The sequence below is a fragment of the Montipora foliosa genome, chromosome 11, assembly GCF_036669935.1.
Source record: "Montipora foliosa isolate CH-2021 chromosome 11, ASM3666993v2, whole genome shotgun sequence".
Lineage (NCBI taxonomy): Eukaryota > Metazoa > Cnidaria > Anthozoa > Scleractinia > Acroporidae > Montipora > Montipora foliosa.
The window spans coordinates 2,629,332-2,636,831 of NC_090879.1; the positions used below are offsets into that span (position 1 = coordinate 2,629,332).

The 7,500-nt window shown below is 40.6% G+C and overlaps 1 long non-coding RNA gene across 1 annotated transcript in view; it reads right to left on the minus strand.

Moving 5' to 3' along the window:
* Window positions 1-362: 362 nt before the first annotated feature.
* LOC137977727 (uncharacterized) overlaps window positions 363-7,500 on the minus strand; it is a 9,578-nt gene continuing 2,440 nt past the window's right edge. The window contains exons 2-3 of the long non-coding RNA XR_011117871.1: window positions 1,375-1,719; window positions 363-576 (exon numbers count right to left, since the gene is read on the minus strand). This is a non-coding gene — a long non-coding RNA (uncharacterized lncRNA). The remainder of the gene's footprint in view (window positions 577-1,374; window positions 1,720-7,500) is intronic.

Here is a 7,500-nt window from a genome sequence, read left to right on the forward strand (position 1 = left end):
TTGTCTCAAAAGAAAGTGAGCTGTAATTCGTATGTGTACGAATGAAGCATCTGATTATAAACAAGTGGAAATCGGAATAAAACAAAGTGTACTAACGACAAAAGAGGATTCAGTTCCACTCGGGAGGAAATGGTTTGCGTAGAGCTGTTATCTGATAAGGGATAATAAGGGATAATAATGTTATGGAAAAATTATTTTAGACTTGGAAATTAATTCGTCGCTTTATTGCTACATCTTTGTTTCGTGTGATGATGAACTAACCACGTTTGGAGGGAAATAAAGTCAGTATAATCTCACCTATAAGAGAAACGTTAAACGTCTTTGATTCGGTGCCAACTTTATTGGTAGCGACGCAACTATAGTTACCACCCTGGTTGAGTTTGCTCCACACTATTCCCTTCCCGAAAGCCAAGGTTGTAGTTGACTTCATCAATGATATGTAGATCGGTGGCGTCCCTTCAGACGAGCACCACACATAATGCTCCGAGACTGTTCGAACCATTCGTAAAGGAATTATTACCCTTGGTTTAGAGATTGTTCGAACCATTCGTAAAGGTATTACTACCCTTGGTTTAGCTGCAATAAAAGACGATGTACAAATTTTAGCCATCAGTTAACTATAGCGCATTGTAAACGAACCTCAGAACTTTCAAAATAGTTACTTTGCTATAAGACCATCTCCAGAATTCTTACACGTTTTTACACTGTGAGGAAGAAAGTGTAACAGTCCCTATTCACTTCGTTAAATACTACTTTATTACTACCTAAATTTCATTTCAGCTCTAAACCACATGAACTCATAGAAACGTTTCTGGCTTTCATAGCCGATCACAAGGGATACATGGGATGGTGATCTACTCTCGTCTTCTGTTACTTTGCCAAAGATGGTTTGGAAACCAATTCAGTTCGCAAAAATGAAATGCAACAAGGGATGAATTTGTTTGAAGATGCTATAGAAAAGAAAACAAGTTTAAAACTTTTGAAAAGTGCCTAGATTGCTGAAAAATAATGTCATTTTAACTTGAATGTTCCTCACAAAAAGGCACCAAAAAGGGTTATAATGTTTCCAGCCACAGGTCCAAGACTTTAATCCAACGGTGCCAATAATCGACCAACTTCATTGGAAAACGAATTTCCCATATCTGAATATGTCATCATAGTTTGTTCTTCATATCCCAGTCAAATTTGCGAGTCCAGCGGACAGAGTAGTACTCTTCTGTTGAGAAAAACCTATGTGATGCCCAACATTTGCTTTTGGTTGGTTAACAGGAAACAGGAAAGCTTTTAGATTTGAATTTAAGGGTAAGACCATGATGAGAATGATACCTTCTCAGTACAACTGTGATATTAATGAGGAATTGTTTTTGGAATTACCTCTTCTTGCTCTAGAAGTATAAACCGCTTTAAAGCTTGCAACGCCAGTTGCAACTACCAACATGTAGCGTCCACTGGATTGTATGGAGAAATGACTCTTGTTTTCAGTGAAGTGCCCAAGCAACGTTTGAGACTCGTTCCTTCCATCATAGACTTTTACCGAACTGATGTTCGAGCCAGGTTGGTTCACGATATTAAGGGTAGTAAAGTTTAAACGTATATTGTGATGAGGTGGTACTGCGATATGCCAGATGCAAGTATTTTCTATGACGAATGAGGAACTCAAATTGATTGCACCACTTGAGCCAATGACCATGAAGGAGCATGGTTCGGGTGAAGCTACCCCTGTAAATATACAGGAAAATCACAAATGTCACGCACATTTTAAGGCTTTCACGTGTGTGTCTTGTGTGTTTTCTCCCTTACTAATACAAGGGAGATTTACACTGTTTACACTAATGATATATCATATGGAAAGCACCATATAATATATGCAATTGTTTACAATAACGCGCGTAAAATACTCAATAAAACGTCATTTCATAAAACGCTTCCCCCAACAAGCATTTAAAACAACTTTATGTTATGGAGTCTTTATGGATTAATATTACTGTCTGTCATTTTGTTCACAGCCATGAACTTTTATATTGAATTATCAATGCAGAGTTGCACCCAAAATTCAGCGGCATTGCTATTAACAAATATTTTGATGACATTATGGGTTTTTCACACTTTCTCAAACCCAGGGTACTTACCACTTTGTCATGTCGACATCCGCACTGTTTTTAGTGAAAGTGACAATTTTTTGGGTGAGCAGAGAATGCGGGGGAAGGGACAAGCGTACAAAATAGCTGCACAGATGAAGTAAGTTCTAGGTGACATAAATTACCCTGTTCCAGTCTCACAGATACGGCTTGTAATATGTTGTTGTATTTTGGTGACTGTCAGAAAGGGGGGTCACGGGCAGCCCAGGAATTGCCCCCCCCCCCCCCCCATCCTGGGTACGCCCCTGGCTATCTTCGGCAAATATCCTTTGTTTCTTTGATTGTACTGATTCTGTAGCCAATCTGCTACCATACGACAATTCACTTCTCCTCTAATACCTTGCAGCACCTCTTCCCAACCAGACGCACCAAGTAGTTGGTAGGCTTGGCGTATCATTTACACCATTGCTGGGGGCCACCATTTGCTGGGGGAGGGGGGGGGGAAGCTGAAATAGATTTTAGTGAGTTGGCATTTGACTTTGTCAATCACAGTCAGTATGTATGTGACAGGGCTCTGCAAAAATCAAATGCCTACAACTTTGAAATTACCCAGAACCCATCTTTTGTATAGGAGTATTAGTGCAAGTCAGAAAAATATCTTAGTTTGACCCTTAAGGTACCAATGGGTCCCTCATGCATGTACCAGCCGTTAGACATGAGTGAAATCTATAAGTGGCACTGTTGAGCTGCAGGGGATTAGAGTTTGGTCCTAGCTGGAATCATAGCTATGAAAAGCATCTGAAAGTGCTAAGTAAATTCAAGGCATTAGGATGTACCTTTTTTTTAAATCCAGTCAGAAATCGGGGTGGAATGAAAACGAATTGAATGCTGTGGCCAATGTGAACCTCAACCTGATTGGAATTAGTTGAGCATGTTTGTTTAGGCACCGTCTGCTCACTTGTGCTTTGGTATCTGACTTAATTTTGAAGGAGGTGGCTCCTTATATTTTAGCTTGAAACCCGGCGCAGCCTGTTTTCAAACCATTGGGGCGGTCCAAGACCGGGGCGGTGAGGCCTGCGACAAGAGATGCCTGTATTAAGTCTAGAGGCTCTAAGCGATGATCTGGCACTTATAAGAGCAAACTAAAGTTACTTTGGGGGGGGGGGGGGGAGGGGTAGCCTGAGTTAGATTTTAGTAAATTGGCATTTGACTTTGTCAATCATAGTTAGTATTTATGTGACAAAGCTTTGCAGAAATCGAATGCCTACAACTTTGAAATGAACCAGAACCCATCTTTTTATAGGAGTTAATTAGTGCAAGTCAGAAAATATCTTAGTTTGACCCTTAAGGTCCCAGGGGTCCCCTATGCATGGACCACAAAAAATATAGTCCGCCGTTAAACATGAGCGAAATCTATACGTGGCATCATAGCTGGAATCATAGCTATGAAAAGCAAGAATTTTGTTCTGCATCTGAGAATGCTGAGTAATTGTTCCAGCAGAGCTTTCCAAACATGTTTGGAACTTACAAGACGCAAAGAAACCGTTTCAAATTAAATGGAAAATTCTTTAAAAATGTAGACCCTACAGCAACATTAGCAAGAAATGTAGTTTTTGTCTGAATGAAACGTTGATAATCATATATGAGAAAAAACTATCAAGCCTTAACACAAGAAACGAATTAGCAAGTTCATGCCCCACAGAAACCGATATGTACTCCGGAACTTTAGAGTAACGTAAATTTAAAATACCGACATATAATCCCCTTATATCATGTTTTGTTACCTAGCAGCTCCTTAAATGTAACGCATTTACCATAGCAACCATTCAAATTTCCGTATTTAACTGCCAGCTTTCCAATTTCAACAGTTCAGTCGTTAAAATTGCCTGATGAGTGTGGTACTTGTATCATACGAAACAGTTCTGTAGCATTAAAACGATGATTACTCATGTCATGAAACCTAAACTTCTGTGAAGTTATGATATTTTTTTTCCCTTGGGTTGCACGTGACGTCACAAAAAAATAAAATACAAAACTTAAGAACCTTTTGAGATTTTAAAAATATATCTGTTTGCATGTTTTCAGCTTAGTACCGTGCTTCATTTCGAAAATAGTGTGCTCAACGAAAACGCTTGCTACGCAGGCTAAGATCATCTGGGTGAATCTCTGGTCCAGTTAATTTGTATATGAATACGGTTGTTCAATGATGCGTGATGTGGCTGGCCACCGTATTTTGTGGTGCGCGTTTATGTTATTTTTCCTCCTCTATGGACAACTGTTCAGCGCGATAAAACAGTCTAGAAGACGTCTAAATGGGGTAGCTTATCGCTGGAGTGGTTTTGATTATGTGAAATGGATGAACGTAAGGGAATTTGAAGATTATTTATCCTGGGTTTCGCTGGTTTTCCGAGGCGACAGTCTAGTCGATCATTTGCATGGTCATTTGCATGCTGATTGCGGTCTATTGTATTGGCTGCCCTGGAATTCTAACAATGATCTCCTTGGACGCTTCACTGCGTTACTGGGCTCCTCAAACACTCGTCGCGGTTCGCTAAAGATCAAGTTAAGGCGACACAAAAGACCGTGTGCTTACTATGCGAACTCGAATGCGACTTTCCATCTTATTCTAGATGTGGGCGATTTGGTGTTTAAATTGAATCCAGGCCCTGATAGTCGGATTACAACAATTGTTTCTTTAAATCGAACGGTCAAGAATGGACACCTACGGAGTCGACATTCTCTTCCAAAGGGATCTAATTTGCATAATCTTCGTTCTTTGGATCGCGTCAGTGTTGCTCCTAAATTTTCGTTCAACAGGGAATTCACCTCGTGCCTTATGAACGCTCGTTCATTATGCAACAAAACTCTTATTGTTAAAGACTTCGTTGTGGATTATAAGGTGGATTTGTTGGGGATTACAGAAACATGGTTGCATATGGAAGGTAGTGAAGTGACTATTGGAGAGCTCTGTCCGAATGGTTATCGTCTCCTGCACACCCCACGATCGGTAGGACGGGGCGGAGGCGTGGGCCTTCTTTACAAGCAAGGTATTGGCTCTAAAACAAGGTTATGTGAGCATTCTTTTACATCATTTGAATGCATGGATGTCACTTTTGTTGCTCGTAAGAGTTTGAGAGCAATCGTTGTCTACCGTCCCCCGGGGGGTGCTTCAGTTGGAGTCTTTCTGGAGGAGTTTTCTAGTCTATTGGAAGAGACTGTAATATGCTCAGAAGAGCTTTTGATATATGGGGATTTTAACTTCCATATTGACGACAAGGCCGATGGGGACGCGACACGATTTAGAGAGCTACTGGATTTGTTCAATTTAAAGCAACATGTGTGTGTACCCACCCATGAACGAGGTCACATATTGGACTTGGTCATTACAAGGAATGAGACTGAGGGTGCCTTAGGCTTAAAGAATGTTACGGTCATGGAACAGTTTATCTCGGATCATAAGGTTGTTTGCTTTAATTTGAATTTACGGAAACCACTAAATGAGAGGAGAACTGTCGTCTCTCGTAAATTAAAGGGTTTTGATTTTGATGCTTTTAATGATATTATTGGATCGTCGGGTTTGTTGGATGAGTGTGTCTCGCAAAGTATTGAGTCATTGGCTAGGGAGTATGATGAGGTCTTATGCAAGGCTTTGGACAGGTTGGCACCTAAAAGAACTCGCACTATTGTTATTCGACCAAGTGCTCCTTGGTATAATGAGGAGATCGCCATCCAGAAGAGAAAGAGGCGAAGGCTTGAACGTAAATGGCGTTCGACTGGTTTTGAGATTGACAGGGTGAATTATCTGGAACAGTGCAATGTTGTAAATGCTATGCTCTATAAGGCGAAAGAACAGCATTATTCAGCAGTTATTCAGGACAATGTCCATAATAGCAAGCTACTTTTTCGCACAGTTGATAAGTTACTGCAAAGGAACAAAGACAAAAGATATCCGTCTGCGAACAGTGACCAAGAACTCGCGAATGCCTTTGCCGATTTCTTTAGTGCCAAGATTGTGCGAATTCGTGATGAGTTGCTGATTAGGAAAGAATATCTGGGGGAGCGCACTATGGAGGATTTTGAGTGTACGTCATGCTTTAGCGAGTTCGAAATGATAGCAGATGAAGACGTCTTAAGGTTGACTAGAGGTTCAACTATTAAGGCATGCGCACTGGATCCACTTCCAGTAAGTATCATGCGGCAATGCTATTCTAGTCTTGTTCCTGTATTCAGAAGGGTGATTAATTTGTCATTGTCATCTGGATTGTTGCCCAAGGAACTTAAGGTTGCGCTGCTATTACCTCTTCTTAAGAAATTAAATGCAAATTTTGAGCAGTTTAGTAACTTTCGCCCTGTGTCGAATTTAAAGTTCCTATCTAAATTGATAGAGAAAACAGTGTTTGTGCAATTGAATAACTACCTTTGCGAAAATGATCTACATGAGCCTCTTCAATCGGCATACAAGATTTTCCACAGCACCGAGACTGCGCTTCTCACCGTTACAAATGACATTATGCTGTCATTGGACAAGGGCGAGAATGTTTTCCTTGTTTTATTGGATTTGTCGGCGGCATTTGATACCGTTAACCATACCTTGTTGCTGGCACGAATGCAGAAATCATTTGGCATCAGAGGAACTGTACTACGATGGTTTAATTCTTATCTTTCTCAAAGAACTCAGTTTGTTCACATCAATGAGACGAATTCTACGGTACGAGATCTTCCCGTGGGAGTTCCCCAAGGTTCAGTTCTGGGACCTGTGCTCTACCTTCTATATACCGCGCCACTTGCAAAAGTGATAAGATCTTATGGCTTGGATTATCATCTATACGCCGATGATACTCAGTTATATTTTGCATTCAAATCGGCGGATGTGGACGCTACTAAATCGAGGGTCGAGAACTGCATTTCTGCTATTTGTCGTTGGATGGATCTTAATGAATTGAAGCTAAACCACGACAAAACGGAGGTCATGCTCATCCACTCAAAGTATCGTCCCTCTCCATCCTTTCAGTCCCTATGTGTTGGTGATGAGAGCGTGGCTGCCTCTCAGTCGGCAAGGAGTCTTGGTGTTATCTTTGATGAGCACATGTCTTTTCATGCACATGTGTCTAGCATCTGTAGTTCATCATTTTATCATCTCAGGAATTTATCTAGAATTAGGAAGTATCTCACTAAAGAATCTGCAGCAGTTGTTGTTCACGCATTTGTCACATCGAAACTAGATTATTGTAATGCATTATTATATGGCCTGCCTAAATATCAATTACAAAGATTGCAGTATGTACAAAACACGGCGGCTAGAGTTGTGTTGCAAATGAGTAGGTTTCAGCATATCACACCTGTTTTGTGCGAGCTTCACTGGCTGCCGATTCAATACCGTATTATTTTCAAGATTCTGCTTTTAGTGTATAAAGCACTGAAT